Genomic DNA, 25177 nt, shown 5'->3' on the forward strand with positions numbered 1-25177 from the left:
ACTGGGTCATATTACAGTTATGTTACACCACAGGTAGTAGGAATGGTCACAATTGACAGAGAACACTACTGCGACTAACCTGCAGGTAATTAACATTTCTGCTTCCAGTGCCTTAAATTTCAGCAAGATGGTTGTTTGCACTGACAGCGATTTCTTCGATAATATTGCAGTTCTTGTGCTTTTAATGGTCATACAAAGTCATGAAATCCTATGTGCGCAACGTGCTTCATAATGTAACTTGTTTCGCAATGCTACACTTCACAATTTTATATTTGACTGTTTCGCTACCTGTTATTTCGCAGAGAGCATTGGAATTTCTCTTTCTCACAAGATGTTTTCAACCAGGTGACTGCCTAGCAGAAGTTAAATGGACTTGCGGGGCATGTAACCTGTAGAAAAATGACCGACGTGTTTTTAGGGCAACAGAATGGGTTGGAGGTTAAGGACGCATGCAGAGGCAGGAGAGAGTCGAATAGGGAGCACCGTCTAGGATATTTGCTGGCATACGGCGTGTTGTGGTTTGCGGAGTGCAGGCCTCAATGGACATCTTTGAGAGAGGCTTTTGTCCTATAGTGGACGGAATGCTAATGATGATGCTCGTGGTTGTGGCAGTGGAAGCGGCGAGAGTGTGATAGAACCGTTCTTACGTTTGGCTGAATTATTATTTTAAACAGGTCGCTCATTGTGCAAGTATTAAATGTGGCCATCCACCTAGCACATTCAGCTACAAGAATCTATCTAAAAGCCGCAGGCACATCAGAAGTTGCCAGAAAGGCGTGAGCGTCTTCAAAACCCATCAAAACAGTAGAGTTTACTCACTTCTGTCTTTGCTAAGAGAGCTGAAACAACATCTCGGCCGCTAATTAACTACCAAGGTCCGGATAAATTTTATTAACATTGTACTGCAGTCATAAGTATGCTGTCAGAAAACGGTGCTAAGTCAATCGCATGTTACATATTTTGCATCTACACTCCAGGGTGCTGCTTCTAATGAGCCATGGCCAAGAGTGAAGAGACAGAACCGCCGAAGCAGAACCGTGCCGGGGACGCCTCTTATGGACAGGCAGCATCACCGAACCAGTTCTATGCTTGGAATGACTCCTCTGGAGAGGCAGCATTTCCGAACCAGTACTATGCCGGGGACGCCTCTTATGGACAGGCAGCATCACCGAACCTGAATTCTGCCGGAGACGCCTTTTGTGGAGAGGCAGCAACACCGAACCAGAAATCTGCGCGGACGCCTCTTGTATACAGCCAGCAACACCAAACCAGAACTATGCCGGTGTCGTTTTTTGTCAGCAGGCAACTTCAGTGAACCAGAACTCCGCCTCGAATGACTCGTCTGGACAGGTAGCACTGCTGGACCAGAACTCTGCTGGGGACGCCTCAAAGGCAGCGTCGATAACGCAGAACTGTGTCGGGGATGACGCGTATGGACAGGCAACATCGCCGATTGAGAACTCTACCGAGGGTGACTCCTTCGCTTTCTGGCGCTATAATCCTCCCCCTCCGCTCTGGTTTCTGCTCAGATTCCAGCTGCATTCCTGCTACGGCAGTTTTGCATGGCCACCGTACGATCCCTATCAACAGTACTGGAATGGAAACTACTATGGTTGAGATGGAGCCTACTATGGTTGCCCTGCACCGCATGCGCTCCAAGCCGGGACACATTTTCAGTATCATTCTACGCCCAAGACCATCGATCCTCCTCTTCCTCCTCCTCATCACCATCAGCCTGACTACGCCCACTGAGGGCAATGGCCTCTCCCATGTCTCTCCAAAAGACCTTTCCGCAAATTGCAGCGCCGCGCCATCCCCTAACGGATCCGCGCAAAGCGGGATGGGAGAAAGGAGCGATCGCCGCTCGCGTCGGCTGCTGTCAAGCGTTTTGCTGTGTTGTACCGCTTTTTTCAGGCGTTGTGCGTCTACTGGGGCGCGTTGTTGGTGTCTCTTAGCAAAATGTCTCAGCGCAATCCTGTGGTGGTTATCTGTTAGTCTTTCTGCAATTCAGTGGTGACGTTTTTAGACATTCGACATCCTGCGAAGGAGAATCGCGGCAGCTGTGTGCTGTGTGCCCAGCGGTAGTAACAACAGGAGAAAGGACATCAACATTTTATCGCTATCGCATAGAGAGGAGGCGGTTGTACGCTGCTAATGCTTGCCCAACTTTCCCCTTTCATCGTACATAACATGTATATGACCGCGTTCTTACGCAACATCACGTCACACGCCCAAGCGGTGGTTTGAGCGTTGTCGGCGAAACAGCCCTCCTCTCGCACGGACACTTATTCGCGTCGGAAAAGGGATAGTGCTGCATTCCTAATAAATGGCAGCATCTTTGCGCGCATATGCAGTTGCTGCTGAAGTGGAAGCAACACGACCCCAAACGATCAGTGCGAGACCAAGCTGTCTGATGACTTGTCAACAGCAGCAGCAATGAACAACACACCTGGAAGCTATAATACTCCTCAAACTAAAAGGGCACACCCATTTCGGGCAGCTGGACAGCAGCGCAACGCGGAGAGATGGACACATGCGAATCTCCTCTTTCGGCTGGTGACCTCGGAAGAGGACGTCGCGACTGGGCACGCAACTAGGCGACGAGCCTGAAGGCCACACGCAATGGTGCTGCATAACTTTCATTTTTTTCGGCCTTCATAAATAAAGTTTTTCACCGCCACCATGGGTACATGAGCGGTGAGGGCTGTATACATGCATTGGGCAAACGCCGCTCTTTGCGTCTGCTGGTGCTCGGCTGGTGATCTATGGCCGCGGAACGCAACGTACAACTGTGTCATGCGATGCAATGGAACAGCGGACACAGCAGACACAGCAGGAAGACCAAGAAACAGGGATGGCGACGAGATGGCAGAGAAAGGCTTTCCGGTGGTCCGGCGCAGTCGGAGAGACGGACGAAAACACGCGAGCGCGGCGCCGCAGCGCCGCGGCGCTCCGTTTTCTCAGAGTGCTTTGCGCGGCCGCTTGGTGGCGCAGCGGAATTTGCGAAAAGGTCCATTAACCCTGTCCTTCGCCAGTTGCGGCCACCGTATTCCCGTAAATTTCTTAGTCTCATCCGCTCACCTAACTTTCTGCCGCCCCCTGGTATGCTTGCCTTCTCTTGGAATCCACTCCGTTACCCTTAAGGAGCAGCGGTTATCTCAGCTACTTCGCATTACATGCCGTGCCCAAGCCCACGTCTTCCTCGTGATTTCAACTAGGATATCATTAACGGGCGTTTGTTCTCTAACCCACTCCTTTTTTTTTCTTTCTGTCGCATCACGCTTGCTTCGATCTTTGACAGCGTGCAGATTTCTGTTTAGAGGTGCCGGTTTGCTGGACACGCATTGCGTAATTTCTGTGACGCTTTTATTTCTTTTGTATTTTAACGACTTGACAGCTAAAATAAACGAAAATAACTCCGAGGATGAAAATGTTTCGGCACTGCAGCGCGAACGTTGCTTCCTACCAGATGCCTTAGTTATGTTGTAGCGTGCCGAAGCCGACTCGTCTCATTTGTTGTAAGAAGTGGTAGCCCATGATTAGGAAATTTTTACTACAGGTCTCTGGCCGTTCTAGTTCCAACGACAAACATGAATGAAGAAAATTTGTTCATTTCAAAGATTCAGTTGGTTGCCGCCCAATTCCGGAACTCCCTCACGAAAGGAATATCATATGAGACAATAACACACTTTCTTCATGATGTGCTCAAATTGGTTTCCCTCCATCACGATGCACAGAAGAAAACGGTCTTTCGTAGCATTTACACGGGTTAAGAGTATCTGTCGAGGAATGTTTTCAAGTGATATTCTTACACGTTGCTTCAGATCTTTGAGATTGGCTTGTGCTGTCTTGAAAACCTCATTTTCAACATACGCGCAGAGGAAGAAATCCAAGGGTCATAAATCGGGCGACCTAGAAGGCACAAGGTGTGGTTCCACCATGCACACTTTATTGGCTGGGAAAAATTCTTCTATAAATTGCCTAGGCGAAGAAAAAAATGTGGTAGGGCTACGTCATGCTGGAACCACATTTTATTCAACACAACCAGTGGCAACTCTGAGGCAAATTTAGAGAATCCGCCCTTTAGAACGGAGTGTGTGCAAGTGCTTCTTCGAAGTGGGGTTTCCGTTAATGGAGTAAGGAACAATACGGCCGTAATAAATGACACATCAAATATTTGCTGACTATCTTGCAGGTACTTGCGCTCACGTAGCCAGTGTGGGTGCTGGGCGCACCAGTAATGGGAGCTGTGCAAATTGACATTCGAGTCCATGCGAAATTGGGGCTCGTTAGTCCAAAGCACTTACGTGGAGAAATTTCGGGCATTCGTCACATTTAATCAGGCACTAAATGCAAAAATCGAGCCGTTCCTGAAAGTAAGTTGGTCTGAGCACCTGGTGAAGGCACACATGTCATGGGTGGTAGCTGCATCTTGAAAGTGACCTCCAAACTGAAGCCGGACTATCCATATTCGTTGGAAACATCCCTGACGCTGCGTTTGGCTTGACAGATGTACTCAAAGACGTCGATGTCAAAATCTTCGGTAGTACTGGCTCGTCGCTTCCTTCTCTGAATACGGACTGATCCGGTGGTCCAGAATCGATTAAACATGAATATAAATGTGGGACGAGTCATTACACGACGGCTGGGAAGCATACATCAGTGCGCATGGCACCTCCGTGTTGATTAGCGCGCTCGGTGAAGCGATCACAATGGCCACCTTTTCGGCAACGGAGTATTATAGAGTTGTGCTGGCGCGGCCATTCTCACAATATTCTCTTTCCGGCTCGGTAAACGAGCGCCTTAACCACTGAGCCACCGGGGCGGCACCGGAATAATTTCGTCAACCTGAGGATCGTTAACATGGAGTGACGAAATGCGGCCGCCACGGTCGGGTTCGAACCTTGGTACTCCGGCTGAGTAGACGAGCGCCTTAACAACTGACCCACCGCGGCGGGTCATACGTTTCTCCTCCATCGAACGCGTAGTGGAGGCCTCGGAATAAGTTGGAACACCTCAGGATCTTTTAAATGCACTGACATCGCCTCTATCGAGACGCAGCCGCCGCGGTCGGGGTCGAGTCCAGGTACTCCGTTGAACACTTCAAAATTAATGGTTTTGTTGAAAGGAAACGGTGCAGTTCCTGTCTCCCCTCTTGGTGGACACCTCAACTGCGTCGTGAAGGAAGGGAGGAAGGTGGGAGTGAAACAAAGAGGTGGCGTAGTGGAGGGCCGCGGCGTCATGGCGCCACGATTATTTGTGCCACACAGCAGGAATACACGACGTGACCCAGCAATGAACCACGACGCGGTGAGCGCGTTAAGGAGCGTTATGGCTACTCATTCGCGCGTCTCGAATCCGTTGCGGCCTCCGCGCCCCTCGCGCATCTCGCGTCTGGCTTCAGCCTTGTGTTGTCACAGTTCGAGGTCTCCCTGGCGCTTCTGTCGCATACACTCAGCGCACTTCGTATTCGCTGTGGGACCGCTGCCGCGCTTAGCGATTTCCTGCTAGGGTATAGGTTCGTTTACTGCAGTATGCAGAACACACCGTGGTTCTGTTGAGCAGCTGCGGCGCGCCTCTTTTTCTTTGGTGTCGATTCCGTAGTTGGCGCTGGTTCCATGACACGTTGGACGCTCAGAAGATCAAAATAACAGTAATTTTGAGGAAAGTAAATGGTGCAGTAACTGTCTCTCGTATCTCGGTAGATCACGTATCTCGGTGGACACTCAGGAGATCAAAATAATGGTCCCCCGTGGTGGCTCAGTGGTTACGGCGCTCGGCTACTGACCCGAAAGACGCGGGTTCGATCCAGGCCGCGGCGGCTGAATTTCTTGAAGGCAAAATTCTAGAGGCCCGTGTGCTGTGCGATGTCAGTGCACGTTAAAGAACCTCAGGTGGTCGAAATTTCCGGAGCTCTTCACTACGGGGTCTCTCATAGCCTCAGTCGCTTTGGGACGTTAAACCCCAATAAACCAAACCAAACCAAACCATCAAAATAATAGTGGTTTTTAGGAAAGTAAGTGGCGCAGTAACTGTCTCACGTATCTCGCTGAACCACGCCAGGAGGGAAGGCTGGATGGTGGGAGCGAAAGAGAAAGGTGCCAGAGTGGGATTCTCGAGAATTATTTCGATCAACTGGGGATTTTTAACGTGCACTGACAACGCACAGCACACGCGCCCCTTTGCGCATCGCCTCCATCGAAACGCGGCTGCCGCGGCTGGGTTCGAACCCGGCTACTCCGGCTCAGTAGCCGAGCTCGCTCACCACTGAGCCGCCGCGGCTGGCCACCGAAGATGATTGGAAGACTGAAGACTGGCAAAAGCGCGGGCTCCATGCGCTCAGGGTTGCGAGTGGCGCTGAGTGGCTCCGAGTATGCTGCGAATGGCTACGAGTAATAACGTTTTGAACGTCGCTCCTCATTCTGTACATGACGTATGAGCCTGCAATTTAAGAGTTGCGCCTTTTTTTATTAATGGCAATTGCTTTTGACTACATATGCACTGGTACACATTTTTAGACGATTTAACTTCAGTTCATCACATTTCGTCGAACTCTGTGGGGGTGTGACTGAACGGCTTTCGGGCTTCCGGCTTCCAGTTTCTGATGACGCCTTTTGTTTTTTAGGGAAGGGAAGGGTGCAGTAACTGTGTGAATTATCGGTGGACAAGTAAACCGCGGTGTTGGGTTTAGTATTTGCTAAGCACGAAATATTTTTGAAAGGAAGATTTTTGCTGGTGGACACTACCGCCACACCACGTACCTCAAACCTCGAGTGAGGTGTTCACTGACACAGGGAGCCAGTTAAGCGCCTTTCCTTTCATGAAAAAAAAAACTGTACATCCTTCGTTGTCCGCTGAGATATGCCGGACAGATACTGCGCCATTTTCGTTCTTCAAAAAACCAATTTACCAATTTTAACCTTGCGCTGGTTTTGAGAACAGGTTTTGGTTTTTGGGGAATATAAACTGCCTCAGTTTATTGATTGACGCAACCGCCTACTACAGCGTGATTACAGTGTGCACTGACCTAATGAGCCGGTTAAAGTTGCTACTCAGAGACCAAACACACTCGCAGACCCAGAGCGCTACCCGCTGCGGTGGCGCAGTGGTTAAGGCGCTCGCTTACCCAGCCGGAGTGCCTGGATTCGATCCCGGTCGCGGCGGACGCGTTTTGTGAGAAGCGGGACACAAAAGGCGCCTGTGTGCTATTGATGCGCGCTGTCAGTGCACGTTAGAGATCCCCAAGTGGTCGAAATTGTTCTCGATACCTCCGCTACAGCACCCCTTTCTCTTTCTTTTCTTTCACTCCGACCCTCCTTTCCTCCTTTACGGCGCGGTTCAGGTGTCCACCGAGATATGTGAGACAGATACTGCGTCATTTCCATTCCTCAAAAACGAATTTAATAATTTTATCATACCGCTGAAACCCGGAGAGTGCGGCTAGAAGTGCTCTCGCACCATAAAGGAAGAGCGACAGAGTTGCCGTTCTTCCTCGCTATGGTGAATTTCTATGCACTAAAAGAAAAAAGGCAATGGAAATTGGTTTTGAGGAAAGGAATAGCGCAGTAACGGTTTCACTTCTTAGTGGATATCTTAACCGCGATGTAAGGGCAGGGGGGAAGGTGGCAGTGAAAGAGAAAGTGGAACCCGCTAGCTTCGACAGCGCTGCTGCCATGCCTCCAAGGCAACAACAACAACAACAACCTGATATTTGATATACAGGGTGTTTCACCTACAACTTTCTGCAATTTAAAAAAAATAAGCTATTTGAATTAGATGCGCGCTTTTTCTGGCATAGCATTGTCAGTGGTGTAGTACATCATAATGCAGCTAAGACGTGCTAACTAGCAGGTTTGTTAACCAATATTTAATAGTTAACTTTTAAACTATTACCGTTGGGCTCCTTAATTATTGAGAGGCATGTAGCCCACCGTAAGTAATGTCCACATCCGTTTTTAGAATTTCGAGAACGCGATTATCCTCGGCGCTCTGGCCCAACAAATTTCGCCTACATCGCGCCAAAATACATGCGGTTTGAGAAGCTTGCAGGCAAAGCAACCTCTCCAGTGCACGTAACTCGTCGAAATAGCCAAAATTTGTTGGGCCACAGCGCCGAGGATAATCGCGCTCTCGAAATTCTAAAAACGGATATGGACATCACTTACGGTGGGCTACATGCCTCTCAATAATTAAGGAGCTCAACGGTAATAGTTTAAAAGTTAACTATTAAATATTGGTTAACAAGCCTGCTAGTTAGCACGTCTTAGCTGCATTCTGGTGAACTGCACCACTGACAATGCTACGCCGATAAAAGCGCGCATCTAATTCAAATAGCTTATTTTTAAAAATTGCAGAAAGTCTTAGGTGAAACACCCTGTAGATGAAATAACTATTTGCACCCGTCAAGGAATCAGAGGGTGATGAAGAGGAGCCTTGACCGTCTGCATCTTCCTCAGATTCCTTGGGATTCAGGGGTGTCCAGGGCAAGATGGTTGGTTTGGTTTATGGGGTTTAACGTCCCAAAGTGACTCAGGCTATGAGGGACGCCGTAGTGAAAGCCTCTGGAAATTTCGACCACCTGTGGTTCTTTAACGTGCACTGACATCGCACAGTACACGGGCCTCTAGAATTTCGCCTGCATAAAAATTCAGCCGCCGCTTCCAGGATCGAAGCCGTGTCTTTGGGGTCAGCAGTCGAGCTCCATAACCACTGAGCAACCGCGGCGGTCAGCGGAAGGTGGATAACTTCCTTTTGGTCTTCGTTCTGGCTGAACATTCTGAACATGGAGATTTCAAACGCACTAGACGAGCTCATTGAGGTTACCAGACATGGCCAGGATTGTGGTGGACTCAAGATAATCGCTTTATCGCGAACTTTTGCCGCTTTTTAAGCGAGGCTTGTTTACACTCCTTTTTATGCGAAGCATATTACTAGAGCTACACTACAGCCCGTCGAGCGCGGCGGTGGAGCTACCATTGAGCTTTAGCGTGACCACGTGACACCACGTGACAACATGACGTCACAGCAGAGGAGAGATTTGCTGCCGCTCGCGCGGTCGGGCGCGGCGGTGGAGGCTCCACATCAGAGGCGCGGCGGCTGACCACGTGACAACATGACGTCACAGCAGAAGAGAGATGGGCTGCCGGCTCGCGCGGTCGGCCGCGGCGGCGGAGGCTCCACATCAGTGGCGCTGCAGCTGACCACGTGACGCTACAGCAGCGGTATAAAGCTGAGCTTGCCTCACTCTCCGGGCACTTACGAGGCGGCCAGGTGTTGGGATGCCGCCTAGAACAGGGCTGATTTGAACGAGAAGCGAAAGCTTCAGCGTGCCACAGAGACCGATGAAGAGCGGGATGAACGTCTGGCTAAGCGGCGTGCTCGATATGCGGCTGGGCGACAACGTTCTTTCCATGGGCGCCAAGAATGCTGTTGTAGCCGGTGCTGGGGCAGCGGTTGTACACTCTGCATTGAATTCACCGATGATCCCGTATATAGCTGACACGGCAATCCTTGCTACACTTCTAGTGGTTGTATTAAAATGACCAAGTATTCAACCAAGGAAAGCCATGTATTACCAAGCCTAGCCATCAATATGCTTCGCATCTGACTAGGCTTAACCTTAGCTAAGCCTCAGCCATTTTTTAAAGTTTCTTTCCCTTTTCATTATGCCTGATGGCAAACAGCTCGAATAATAAAAAAAAATTCTGGTTCATGCGCCCCTAGTTCACAAATCTGCCTCCACGCACCGCATGAAGTTGAGCTCCTCCTTCTCCTCTTACATTCCTCCTTCCTGGCTTGGGAGAGATGCCTTCACCTTCCCTCATTGTCCACTTTGTGTGTACTCCCCTCAGGTGAACCCAGCTTTTCGGGGCCCCGGCTGTGATTCTCGTTATTCTTTTGTCACCCAGCGTGTTCAAAGCGCGCTGATTGTGTGCCTCCCCTGTGCAGTGTGTGGTCGATCTGTGGAAACAATTGAACACCTCATAATCAAATGTGATGGTATCCATCCGGATGTCGATGCAGGCACAGTCACTCTTCCGGAGGCCCCAGGGTTTAAATATAACAATGATCAGGTAAATATATCTGCAATAGAAGTTAGCAAAAAGCGATTGGAGGATTGGTGGCTGAAAAGCAGACATGTGGCATAAGGTTAGAAGTGTAGGAAACCATAGGTAAAGAAGATGGCTAATCCTAATGAGAATTGACAACACAGTTGAAAAAAACTAAAGAAAGAAAAGCTGAGCATGTGGGCAATTGCAACCACCTCGTTTCAAACGGGGCGCTCCTCCATCCATCCATCCATCCATCCATCCATCCATCCATCCATCCATCCATCCATCCATCCATCCATCCATCCATCCATCCATCCATCCATCCATCCATCCATCCATCCATCCATCCATCCATCCATCCATCCATCCATCCATCCATCCATCCATCCATCCATCCATCCATCCATCCATCCATCCATCCATCCATCCATCCATCCATCCATCCATCCATCCATCCATCCATCCATCCATCCATCCATCCATCCATCCATCCATCCATCCATCCATCCATCCATCCATCCATCCATCCATCCATCCATCCATCCATCCATCCATCCATCCATCCATCCATCCATCCATCCATCCATCCATCCATCCATCCATCCATCCATCCATCCATCCATCCATCCATCCATCCATCCATCCATCCATCCATCCATCCATCCATCCATCCATCCATCCATCCATCCATCCATCCATCCATCCATCCATCCATCCATCCATCCATCCATCCATCCATCCATCCATCCATCCATCCATCCATCCATCCATCCATCCATCCATCCATCCATCCATCCATCCATCCATCCATCCATCCATCCATCCATCCATCCATCCATCCATCCATCCATCCATCCATCCATCCATCCATCCATCCATCCATCCATCCATCCATCCATCCATCCATCCATCCATCCATCCATCCATCCATCCATCCATCCATCCATCCATCCATCCATCCATCCATCCATCCATCCATCCATCCATCCATCCATCCATCCATCCATCCATCCATCCATCCATCCATCCATCCATCCATCCATCCATCCATCCATCCATCCATCCATCCATCCATCCATCCATCCATCCATCCATCCATCCATCCATCCATCCATCCATCCATCCATCCATCCATCCATCCATCCATCCATCCATCCATCCATCCATCCATCCATCCATCCATCCATCCATCCATCCATCCATCCATCCATCCATCCATCCATCCATCCATCCATCCATCCATCCATCCATCCATCCATCCATCCATCCATCCATCCATCCATCCATCCATCCATCCATCCATCCATCCATCCATCCATCCATCCATCCATCCATCCATCCATCCATCCATCCATCCATCCATCCATCCATCCATCCATCCATCCATCCATCCATCCATCCATCCATCCATCCATCCATCCATCCATCCATCCATCCATCCATCCATCCATCCATCCATCCATCCATCCATCCATCCATCCATCCATCCATCCATCCATCCATCCATCCATCCATCCATCCATCCATCCATCCATCCATCCATCCATCCATCCATCCATCCATCCATCCATCCATCCATCCATCCATCCATCCATCCATCCATCCATCCATCCATCCATCCATCCATCCATCCATCCATCCATCCATCCATCCATCCATCCATCCATCCATCCATCCATCCATCCATCCATCCATCCATCCATCCATCCATCCATCCATCCATCCATCCATCCATCCATCCATCCATCCATCCATCCATCCATCCATCCATCCATCCATCCATCCATCCATCCATCCATCCATCCATCCATCCATCCATCCATCCATCCATCCATCCATCCATCCATCCATCCATCCATCCATCCATCCATCCATCCATCCATCCATCCATCCATCCATCCATCCATCCATCCATCCATCCATCCATCCATCCATCCATCCATCCATCCATCCATCCATCCATCCATCCATCCATCCATCCATCCATCCATCCATCCATCCATCCATCCATCCATCCATCCATCCATCCATCCATCCATCCATCCATCCATCCATCCATCCATCCATCCATCCATCCATCCATCCATCCATCCATCCATCCATCCATCCATCCATCCATCCATCCATCCATCCATCCATCCATCCATCCATCCATCCATCCATCCATCCATCCATCCATCCATCCATCCATCCATCCATCCATCCATCCATCCATCCATCCATCCATCCATCCATCCATCCATCCATCCATCCATCCATCCATCCATCCATCCATCCATCCATCCATCCATCCATCCATCCATCCATCCATCCATCCATCCATCCATCCATCCATCCATCCATCCATCCATCCATCCATCCATCCATCCATCCATCCATCCATCCATCCATCCATCCATCCATCCATCCATCCATCCATCCATCCATCCATCCATCCATCCATCCATCCATCCATCCATCCATCCATCCATCCATCCATCCATCCATCCATCCATCCATCCATCCATCCATCCATCCATCCATCCATCCATCCATCCATCCATCCATCCATCCATCCATCCATCCATCCATCCATCCATCCATCCATCCATCCATCCATCCATCCATCCATCCATCCATCCATCCATCCATCCATCCATCCATCCATCCATCCATCCATCCATCCATCCATCCATCCATCCATCCATCCATCCATCCATCCATCCATCCATCCATCCATCCATCCATCCATCCATCCATCCATCCATCCATCCATCCATCCATCCATCCATCCATCCATCCATCCATCCATCCATCCATCCATCCATCCATCCATCCATCCATCCATCCATCCATCCATCCATCCATCCATCCATCCATCCATCCATCCATCCATCCATCCATCCATCCATCCATCCATCCATCCATCCATCCATCCATCCATCCATCCATCCATCCATCCATCCATCCATCCATCCATCCATCCATCCATCCATCCATCCATCCATCCATCCATCCATCCATCCATCCATCCATCCATCCATCCATCCATCCATCCATCCATCCATCCATCCATCCATCCATCCATCCATCCATCCATCCATCCATCCATCCATCCATCCATCCATCCATCCATCCATCCATCCATCCATCCATCCATCCATCCATCCATCCATCCATCCATCCATCCATCCATCCATCCATCCATCCATCCATCCATCCATCCATCCATCCATCCATCCATCCATCCATCCATCCATCCATCCATCCATCCATCCATCCATCCATCCATCCATCCATCCATCCATCCATCCATCCATCCATCCATCCATCCATCCATCCATCCATCCATCCATCCATCCATCCATCCATCCATCCATCCATCCATCCATCCATCCATCCATCCATCCATCCATCCATCCATCCATCCATCCATCCATCCATCCATCCATCCATCCATCCATCCATCCATCCATCCATCCATCCATCCATCCATCCATCCATCCATCCATCCATCCATCCATCCATCCATCCATCCATCCATCCATCCATCCATCCATCCATCCATCCATCCATCCATCCATCCATCCATCCATCCATCCATCCATCCATCCATCCATCCATCCATCCATCCATCCATCCATCCATCCATCCATCCATCCATCCATCCATCCATCCATCCATCCATCCATCCATCCATCCATCCATCCATCCATCCATCCATCCATCCATCCATCCATCCATCCATCCATCCATCCATCCATCCATCCATCCATCCATCCATCCATCCATCCATCCATCCATCCATCCATCCATCCATCCATCCATCCATCCATCCATCCATCCATCCATCCATCCATCCATCCATCCATCCATCCATCCATCCATCCATCCATCCATCCATCCATCCATCCATCCATCCATCCATCCATCCATCCATCCATCCATCCATCCATCCATCCATCCATCCATCCATCCATCCATCCATCCATCCATCCATCCATCCATCCATCCATCCATCCATCCATCCATCCATCCATCCATCCATCCATCCATCCATCCATCCATCCATCCGTCCATCCGTCCATCCGTCCATCCGTCCATCCGTCCATCCGTCCATCCATCCATGTCCGTCCGTCCGTCCGTCCGTCCGTCCATCCGTCCGTTCCCTACTCGCTCTCTTTGCCGTGGTGAAAGAAAAGAAGCCGGACCGTGGCTAGTGCGGTGTACGCACGCCGTCTTCGTCGAAAAATTGGTCGCGGTTTAGCACTGCTGCACTGCTAACTATGAAATATTTTGCCAAAGCAGGTTTTTGCGTGTGGACACCGACGCCGCGCAGCTGTTTCCTTTCCTTTCGTGACTTGGGCACAGATGAAAGTCGTTGAAGACGACGAGACGGAAAGCACAGCGTGAGAGTGTGTCGCAGTTTAGCACGAGGCGTGATCGGCTGCGGCGAGAGCATGGTGCTCTCGTGTACAGGCCAGCGAGACTGATCTGTTTGCACCGCCGCGGGTTCCAAGCTCAGTCGCGGCAATATTTATTTTGTTTGTTAGTTCATTTATTTACATAACTACTTTACAGCGCTGCTATGCGCTGCGGATGCTATGTTGCAGTTGCCATGTTCTTCTGCACAAACTTACATTTATATCAAGACCTTGCTCGGGATTTACACACCGGAACAGTGCTGTCGTACTAATAATGAAAGTCTGCATACGAGACAAGAAATACCCAAAAGTTCCAAAAGCCGTTCAGAACTTCGAGACAAGGAGAATGCCAAAGCGGCTGATAAAGACAACCTTGTTGCTGCGATAACCAGACAGTGGTGCCCTAAAAGCCCGGATGTTGCTCTCATTAACACCATCGACAACTTCTCTAAACTATGAAGAACAAGGTAAATGCGCATACACATTCCGAGAGAAAATGTATCACTAAAAATTAAGAGCCTGGACAGCCGCTAGGTGAGCAGTGAATCAAACGAAAAATGGAACCTAAGAAACTTAAGCACCACGCAAAGAGATTGCTTTCAGTCGTGGGAAATTGAGGTAGTCTAAACGCCCAGTTTTGTCCCTAATTGCGTTCAGCACATGTTCTACGTAGTACGAATGATTTTTTGTATTTACGAAATTATTTCCATATCAGTTATTTGGATTTTTCTGTGAGGAAATAATTTCTGCAGATCACTGTCATATCGACTAATCAGAAACACATGTCGTAAGCTTAAAGGCCAGCTACAGCGTGAACACCTCAATGTACATGAAGTAGTGCGGCCAGCAGGCACGTAGGCAGGAATTTTTTTCCAGAGTGGCCCGGGGTAAATTTTGAGCTATTGAAGGGGGGGGGGGGGTTGGCTTCGATAGGTGCCTTGTGGGCAGTTAAAAAGATAATACTGCCCTGCCCGCACCGGCTAAGGTACAACGAGCTTCCCTCAAGACGCAGAGGAAGGACTGATTACCTATAGCAGGAGAGATGTTACCGCATGCTATACCCTCCATGCAAAACTGTTAATGAACAAACTAACGGCCGCATAAGCATTGCAGATTTGTTTCCACTTTTTTTTTTCCTTTTTGCTCGAAGAGGCTGTAGTCACATAGGTCCGTCAGTGTACGCTGATCTCGTATGGTGACCGGATACATGCAGCAGGACATGCGGCGAATTGGGGGTATTTCACATCTACGTACAACCTGTCACCATGTTCTTTTGAATTTTCCGAAACGGAGAAACACAATATGCATCGCGCCCGTTTCCTGCAACCGTGCAGTATTATGGAGATAGCTCTACTGAAACGTGTATCCATTTTCATGGGATTTGCCGTCGCATATATGCTATAGGTTGGTTGGTTCGTTTATGGGGTTTAACGTCCCAAAGCGACTAAGGCTATGAGAGACGCATATAAGATATAGTTTGAAGCGCTTACATAAGAATAGCGCTTGCATTCACGCAACTTTTTGTTGACACTCTTCGCTGCCTTTTGTGTGTGCGCACGCACGCGCGCGCGCGCCCACACACACACACACACACACACACACACACACACACACACACACACACACACACACACACACACACACACACACACACACACACACACGCACGCACGCACGCACGCACGCACGCACAAACACACACACACACACACACACACACACACCTACTGGAAAATCCGGTATGAATTTTAAACCGGAACCGCATACCGGGTTATTGTACAGGATTTGCGATTCCGGATTACCGGAATATCCTGTATAAAACAGGACAGTCCTGTATAATACAGGACTCTCCTGCGTAATACAGGACTCTCCTGTTTAGTACAGGATACTCCGGTAATCCGGTATCGCAAATCCTGTACAATAACCCGGTATGCGGTTCCGGTTTAAAATTCATACCGGCATACAGGACAGTCCTGTATTCTACAGGCTAGGCCCGTATTATACAGGAGGGCCCTGTATCACAGGACAAAGGCAGGAATAAAATGCTTCAAATATATCCCACTTGGACTAAATCTGCCCAAAAACTGGGGCCATAAGTGTACATGCCAAATGCTGCAATATACAGAGCCTCAGAAACTGGTAATCTGCGATTATCAGCGACTCGTATTGCAGTCTATGTGCAATTGTGTTATTTGCTCTCAGCTTTTACCAAGTATTGGTAGCTTGGTGAGTATTATAATGCATCAAAAACTCCAAAAGATGTTTATTTTTTTCGCATGTCTTGAACCAGCTCACTGAGGTAATAATTTAACTCTTTGCGACGATCTACCGGCGCTGGGGTCTCTACAGGGTGCTGGCCAATGAAGTAGTCAGAAGCACCTGCAGAAAAGAAAATATGATTTGTAGTACATAATGCCCCCACCTTATCATTTAATTGGGCACTGACACACAACATAATGCATTGAGCACTGTGACATGCAACTTACGGCCAATGGCTTGGAGCTTTTCAGGGGTCATTGGCTTTCTGCCCACTGTGGAGGCTTCTGACTTCAGGTTCCGATGGCAAGCTTGCCCTGTAACGCACCTTTCCAGGAGTTGTGGAGTCGTCCAAATCGTGTTTCTGCGTCCTTGCAGAAACGCGAATCTTTGGGTGCCACCATAACTGCTGCCCACGTTGCCGAAGGAATAAAAATTCCATTCCCGAGGTGGACCTGTATGCAATAATTACAAATGCATACCCCAGTAGCACAAATGGGGCTCTGTCTGAATTGCGGGCCCTCGTGGCCCAGACAAGCCACAGACAAGCCAGGCGTCTCAAGACGCCAGGCCCTGAGCATTGGCAATGCTCAGTATCGTGAATGCACCTCACGCCTTCCATATTTGAATCAATAATGTATTGCAAATCTGCGTCGTAACATTGTTGGTGTGTAAACAGGTTGCTCGGACGATTCCGATGCTTGCGTGGTCATCCTCCATTATTTACGGCACATACCGCAGCATCGATGCGATGCGTGATGTTTGTTCAAAGTCTTGAGCCGCTCCCCCTCAGGACGCTTATCGATGATTGCTCTCGCACGTATACACCATATGCCTCTGTAAAGAAAGACTACAAACTATAAAACTTAGTTTAGTCGTCTTATCATGAAGGACAAGCAATTTCGGCATGTAACTGAAAGAAATTTTTGTCCCGCTATTTCGTCCCTCTACGCTGTGCAATCTACAAAGTTTTAGTTAAAAAGACACTGGTTAGTTAGAACGTTTCTGTTGACGCCGAGCACATAACCGAGACGGAGGCAGTACTTAAAGAACAGAGTGATTTAAAATGCGTACTTACGTCCTAGCAGCACGAGGTCGCTGTCATAAAATCCGCCTTCACCGCCGTGGCCTCCACCGGTCAAATGTTCACCACTCACGTCTTTCGGAGCGAAGTCATTCATCACTGAGACAAGGATGATAGGGTTCCACCTTATTTGCACTGGACGTACGCATAAAAGGCGATGTCATCTTTGATCATGGATTGATCAAGGCAACACGAAGAAAGGCGCAAAAAATTGTATAACACAAATTCAACGCCAACGAGCGAGTGCCAGCGTGTTTTCGCAGCTACCTTCATCGCTTGACACTCCTCAACCCAGCCGCAGGACAGAAGATAAAAACCTGTCCCAAACAAACGCAGGAAAGGTGGGGGAGCACTTCTGCATAAAGCCACCGCGCAGCGACCTGGCACAGTGAACAAGCAGAATCGGAACCTCCTCGCCACTTCATGGAAGCCTCTGCGGCTTGCATGAAGCGGCTTAAAAAAAATGTTCGGTCGTGGGTTGTAGAGTGAGCGCCTCCGCGCCGTTTCGGGGAACGGCACTGGGAGGGGTAGGACAGACACAGAGGAGCCCAAGGGGAAGGAACAAAGGCCGACAGAAAAACCAGGGATGAGCAGGTTTTTGGTTGCGACCGACTCGGACCCAGGAAAAGCAGAGAAGGCGGTGATGAGAGAAAAGAAAAAAGCTTTAAAAAAATTGCGCAAAAACGGGTTGCTCGTGTAAGGTTTGTACAGGTGGTTTTTGTTTTTATTTTGTTCTCTCGAGAGCTGTATTTTTTAGCCAACACGAAGCGTCGCCCTTAAGGGAACACCCCAAGCTGCCGGCTCCGTTGAATTAACCTTTTCTTCGTCGATAGAAATGTTCTGGGCGATTTGTGATAAGTATGTCTTCCTGATAGAGTGAAGGGTGGGGCCGCTCGCGATGGCGCTTGGACAAGTTGGGTTATCAATGGGCAATCACTTGACGAAGAAGAAGTGCAAAGAATTCCTGCACGAAAACCAAGAATTTTCTTTCTTCATCGATGCGTCGCTACAGACTGCCGCTAGCGAACATTATAAAAGCTGCTGCAATGAACGCGACAGTAACAAACCTTTTGGAGCCTCTGGCGCAGTCACCGGAGGCTCGCCATGTTTATCAGCCAGTCGTGAAGTTCTGCACTGTGAAATCCAGAGTAATCTGCGCAGGACTTACGAAGGCTGCTGGCGGATGTATACTAGCCGTTTGCCCGGACACAGCCGCCCTGGCTTTGTCAGGGTGCTGCACGGGAAGCCAATATGACGGTTGCCCGCAAATCCCCTTCATGCAGCCACCGCCTTTCATGCACAAACTGCATGTTTTGCCACTGCGAAGCTCACGCTTAGCCCTTTTCTTTTCCTAGCCCTTTAAACAAAACCGTGTATGTGTTGATTATCGCACTTATGCGCACGCTGACCCCCCCCCCCCCTTCCCCTAAAAAAATATCTACTGGCGTACAACAGTCAATCTGCAGACCAAGCACCAAAACCGCAGCACATATCGCTCTGAATACAGGCTGGTATGTCCGGTTTGAGCTCCGTACCGGACTAGTCTGTCCGGTTTGAGCTCCGTACCGGACTGGTCTGTCCGGATTGAGCTTCGAACAGGGAATGGACTGTCCGGTATGAGCTCCGTACCGGAGCGGTCTGTCCGGTTTGGGATCTATACCGGACCGGCATGAGCCGGTATAGCCATCAAACCGGACGGGTCTCGCTGGTATGAGAGTGATACCGGACCGGTATGAAACCGATATGTTCCGGTAAAATCCGGTTTGCCGCGATACCGGATTTTTCAATAGGGACGCACACACACGCGCACTCACGCACGCACGCACGCACGCACGCGCGCACACACACACACACACACACACACGCACGCACGCACGCACACACACACACACACACACACACACACACACACACGCACGCACGCACGCACGCACCTAACAGCTGATATGGGCTTAAGAGCTAGACCACTGATAGGCCTCCACCAGCACTGGTGGAGCCTTACCAGCGGTTAGAAGGTGTTGGATCGGCACAGGATGTGATGCTTTGCAAGTGCAGGCGTCTGTCTTGTGATAGTGTAAATAAGAAATTCGAGAACGCAACACGCAACCAGATCCTCCGGCTGTGTCGCTTTTGTCATCTAAAAATGATCTGTAGAGAAATGGAAACCTGTTCCATACGACTGGTTTCTTGACACACAGGCTGAGGACACGTGTTTTCCGAAGCTTCTACCAATTACGAGGCCGCAGAAAGGTCTCGCTCCACATGGCAGTGAAACAACAGCGACCTGATGCGATCGAATTTTTTTTTATCCCGTGGTGGGGCTTTGAATCTTAGTGTTCGCCTAGGTCCGTCTGTATGTCTGGAGTTTTCTTGACCGGAAATAAAATAAACTAAAAGAAAATACCTTACGGCCCGAGTGGGTTTCGAATCCAGACGGCGCGATTAGATTAGTTTTGCTGGCCACTGCATCAGACCACTACATCATCACCTTTTTTTCTATGTACATGAACCATGTTCAGACCATGAGGAAAACAGTAGCAGATCGATATGACACATAATACGACACACCTCAGCAGCACAGCACTCGCTCTTACATCGCTGCAGCCGAACATCCCGTGTCCTAAACTACCAGTCCCTCGCGCGGTGCTTTGGGTATCTTCTGCATCAACTTCCAGCCGTGATCAGTGGATTCGAATATCGAAACCGCAATGCTAACACACCTAATTCGCATTAGCCGTAGCCACGCCAAATCGACCAAAATTTGTTTTTGTGCCACTCTTTGTGCCTTGCACTGCGCTCTTCAGAAAGCTGGTGGCAGTCCTGGGTAACCAGGACGTCTAAGAATGCAGCTGATTCTCTCCAAAAATTGTGATGGGATTTTTGGGAAATGTTTGACCGCTTCAGGACTGACCCTTCGTCAGGGGTGACACATTAGCAGCTGCAAGGTTTTTTTTCTCTTTTTTTTTTACGTGAGCCGGCAAGGATGCGTTCAGGCATGAGACCTTTCAGGACCGGTTTGGCAGACGCGCCAGCTTCGTCGTTCTTCAGCGTCGGAAGTAAAAAAACACCGCACTTTAGAAGAAACCTCGGCCTGCGGTCCACGGCTCGAGGAAGTAAAAGGGGAAAAAGAGAAAGACGCACGCAAAGGTACAGCAGGAGACAGCACCCTCTCCCTACTGCCCTTTGCTCTCTCCTCTCGCATACCCCCGCAACCAGTCGCCCACGTACCTCTTGAAAATAACGCCCATTTCTCCCTGTGCCCCCGCTCACATTCCTCTTCGCGCTTACACCATCGCCCCTCGCTATTCGTAATCCATTTAATTCTGCGAATCTTGTGTCGCGTTGTCATAGCCTTTCCGAGAGGAACATATTGTCAAAGAGTAGTGTCGGAAGGGCAGCGTGAAATTCAAGCAAGTTTAGGTTGAAAGCGATTCCCAATTCTTCCTTATTTATTTTAAAATCAGCGACAGCAGTGCTTTGCGCATGCGGTTCGCGGGCCTTTCGGTTGTTCGATGCTCAGTGCCGCCGGGTACCTATCGGTTTCCAATGCATACAAATTTTCTCGTGGTATCTCTGAGGTGAATTGATTTGAAAAAAGTCTTTCACCTAATCTTATGTAGAAGAAAACACTGTTCCATGGCGCTCTTTGGTGCAAGGCTGCCCTTGCACCATTAAAACTTGTCAACAAAAGAAAACATCCTTATAGGAAAAAACGGAACGAAAACAATTCTACGCGTAGGCTAAGTACACGCCAGGAGCAAAAACGCGTATGAAATCCGTACGTAAAAGGCGTCAGCAAAACCTTGGCCAGCATTCTCGGAAAGGAAGCGCTGGAAACTGGGTACCAGCCGGACGTCATCATCAGGCGCCTCCTCCACTGTCCCGAAGACCCGTCGTCCTACAGAAAAGATGCAAGGCGTGGTACGCAAAATCCCTGCTCGAGTGCTTGGCGTCTAGAGCGGCGTTTACTTGACGGGATTAAGTTGAGGAGTGGGGTTGAAAACCGGTTTCATGTAAACACCGCACAGTCGGTTCCGGGAGTCGAGGAAGTGAGTCCAGTCAACTCCGCTGCCGGGGGGGGGGGGGGGGGGGGGGCGGGGTGTTGACTCGCTCAATCCCAACGGAAGATAGCACGTAAACCGGATAGAGACGAAGAGTCGGGTTAGCGGGAGTGGAGAGCATAAATTACGATCCTGTTTTTACGCTTGCGCCATCGCGCCTGCGAGACAGCGGTGACTTTTAGTGATCTTGGAGGCTGTCACTAGAGCACTGCAAGGGCCTCAGTCTGAGGCCCAAGCCCGGCCCGGGCCCGAGACCTGAAGCCCGAGCCCGGCCCAGGCCCGCGGCTTCAAGCCCGGGCCCGGCCCAGGCCCGCAAAAGCATCCCTCTAGCGAGCCCTGCCCGGCCCGTGAATCCCGGAGTGAAGCCCAGCCCGGGCCCGGCCCGGCCTGTTTCACAGTAACGTGATAAAGCAGACTGCTACTAGACCGATAAGAAACTGGCTGATAAAGGTTCTGAAGCCACAGTTCGGCTTGCAGAAAGTTGGTTCTTTTTAACCCAGAAGGATGTGATTAAGAGTAGTGCTCGCCAGGCCCGTCTTTTAGACAGTGATCTCGTGTAGGTGCGCAAAGATAAATTCGGAAGTTCCGAGAGCCAAATAAAAAGGGCTGCATACGCGCGGTATAGACTACTTTGCATTCCTCCACGATTTTAGTCAGTTATATTTTGCCGCCTACGAGGTATAAACATTAAAGCTGCCTAGAAAGCAGTGGGATGACATTTTTTCAGTGAATGCGATTTCACAGGTTGAACTCATAGCCGAACTGGTCGCCTTTCAGCAGAAACGAAAAGCTAAAAGGCTTTAGTATTTCATGGCGTGTGTTTTGAAGACTATAAGAGTACTAAACTAATATGTTCTTCCCGAATGCATTTCTAATAGTGTATAGGTATGTTTCGGGATGACGAACGATCAATCGCCCATTAAGACCCGTTGAATTTTACTCTTAGTGGTGGAGCAGAAGATAACGCGCGAACCACGTTACAGGGCAAAACACTTGTCATGATAACCAGGCTGAAGAAGCGAGGAGGGATAGATGTGGTTATGAGATGAGATTTACAAACTCTCACGAGCTTTTGTGGCTATTTCATTTCCGAGACATTCCGGTCAGCTGATCAAAAAGAAAACCAAACGTGCTTTAGTTGTCACATTCTCACATTAGAAAACTATAGCTATAAATTTAAAGCTATGTTTTGGGGACTTAAGGGCCCAAGGGGAGTCAGGCTATGAGAGACACCGAATCAGAGGGCTCCGGATCATTTCGACCTCCTGGGTTTCTTCAACGAGCAATGATACTACAAAGTACATGTCTGTCATGCTTGCCGCCTAAATAGAAATGCGGCCGCCGAGCCTACGAGAAAACCCTGGTTCCCCGGCTCAGTAATCAAGCGCCTTGACCACTAAGCCACCACGGCGTGGAAATAAGGAAATAAATAAGTCAATGAATAAAGCTTAGTTTTTTTTCTCAGCGCGTACTATAACCCATAGCTCATCCGTGTTGCTGCTCCAATGCCACAGTAGTGTACGTTACTCGGCAATAATGAATGAATAGTCGGACACCAGCCGTTTCTGTACGAACCCAAGCCCAGCTCGGGTCCGCAGTTTTAAGCCCGAGCCCGGCCCGGGCCCGCAACTTCAGGCCCTGGCCCGGGCTTTCGGGCCGGCCCGGGCTCGTGCAGTGCACTAGCTGCCACTGCCCTCACCGCTGCGCTGCTGGACGCTTGGTGTCGCTGCAGTTGAACCGGTCTCGACTCGCTAAAATCTAGTTCATGTAAACACGCAATCGTCGAGTCGGGCTGGCCTTACATAACTTGACCACTCGATTCGATCTACCGCAGTCCGGTTCATGTAAACGAGGCTTAGGCTGGGGGCACCAACAATATGACGGAAAGGGTGAAGCAGCACAAAGCTTATGTCAAGCAGATGAACAGAAGCGCAGTGGCCGTACTCCCCAGCCATTCCACCACAGCGATGACTTTGACAGAACTATTGTGCTGGAAACAGAACCAAACTGCGCTGAAGCCTTCTACTTGAGTCATGACGGAGGAGAATGTTGAATGTTCTCTGGGAACCACTCCCTTTTCTACATCCGAGGTTAAAGCTCCGTGACCCTGCGGTCGACCTTATGTGGGCTTAAAAAAGCCTCTGCAACGCGCCCGCAGTCGCACTTTCGAGAAGTTGTATAGTAATGGTTTACTGACAAAAAAAAATACAAAAAGAAAGCATAAGAGCTGCAGCCGGCGGAATTAAAGTCACAGGGAGACGATAGCGAGGAAACGTACGGAGGAAAGCGACCGGCAGAAAAGACGGGGAAGCTTTGTACACAATTTACAAAATACAAAAAAGTATCAAGTTCGCGCCGGTCGCGAGCTAGTGCCTAAGCACTGTTGTACACATTTACAACACGCGTAAATTCACTGCATATTCAAGGCCGCGTGGACGTAGCGTCCTGTCGCTAATGGACAGCTCGAGCGGCGCATTGCGCAATTGGCCCGGATGGAGCGCCCAGCTGCCGCCTTAAAGCAGAAACAGAGCCAGTTTTGAAACGTCGTGTTATCCTACAAGAAGTTATTTGGCTGGCGTTTACTTCTCTTTTAAATGAAAATTATAATCTTAAAATTTAACTTGGATTTGTTTCTGGGTTGCAGCTTTGGGAAAAGGTGTAGCTTCCTGCACAGCAAATGGCAAATTTCTCAGAATAGTTCACAACATGCTGTTCTATGAACTCCTCTTTATCGCTTCATAGTTTGCACACACTTTGGACATCAATGAGGAAATTAGCAGCGATTACGGCAATGGCAAAGCCCTTAGCGACGGCAAAGGATCGAATAATTTGGAGGCACTTTAACAACCTAGAGGAAATGCTGTGAATTACCACACTACGGATTGTTGCAATTGAAAAATTGCCTAATGCGCACAATGAGTTAGTGAAACAAGCACGAAACGGAGTACCAGGTTCCTGGCATTGAAACCTGCAGTACTTGCAACATGGGCATCTATGTATGTACAGATGACAGGAGTACACTAAGAAGCCAAACGAATTCGGCTTGATTGGGCTTGTACCCCTACAGAAATGGCTTCATATTCAATAAAGAGACTAAAGAGGTACACTTATTTCAACGCATCCCTGCTGCATTTGGACCACATCGCCTAAACTTTCGAAGTGCTATTGAGCTTTAAGATTTAGCGAATAATGCGCTATACCTAAGTATCGTTGCATTGTATTGTTAATGAGCACGCAATTCCACTATCACTCATCCTCAAATAGCCACTATATGCGCTTGCAATAGTAAATGTACCTGTCAAGCCCCAGAGTTTCCTTATA

General features: G+C 49.3%; 1 long non-coding RNA gene across 1 annotated transcript; it reads right to left on the reverse strand.

Annotated features, from left to right (window-relative positions):
- Positions 1-16703: 16703 nt before the first annotated feature.
- Positions 16704-18497, reverse strand: LOC149352616 (uncharacterized). The gene is made up of 2 exons (XR_016290830.1): positions 16942-18497; positions 16704-16834 (listed from the first exon to the last, which is right to left on the reverse strand). It is a non-coding gene; the product is annotated as an uncharacterized LOC149352616 (long non-coding RNA).
- Between the last annotated feature and the right edge of the window lie 6680 nt (positions 18498-25177).

Source organism: Amblyomma mixtum, chromosome 3, assembly GCF_055824585.1.
Source record: "Amblyomma mixtum isolate Tamu chromosome 3, ASM5582458v1, whole genome shotgun sequence".
Lineage (NCBI taxonomy): Eukaryota > Metazoa > Arthropoda > Arachnida > Ixodida > Ixodidae > Amblyomma > Amblyomma mixtum.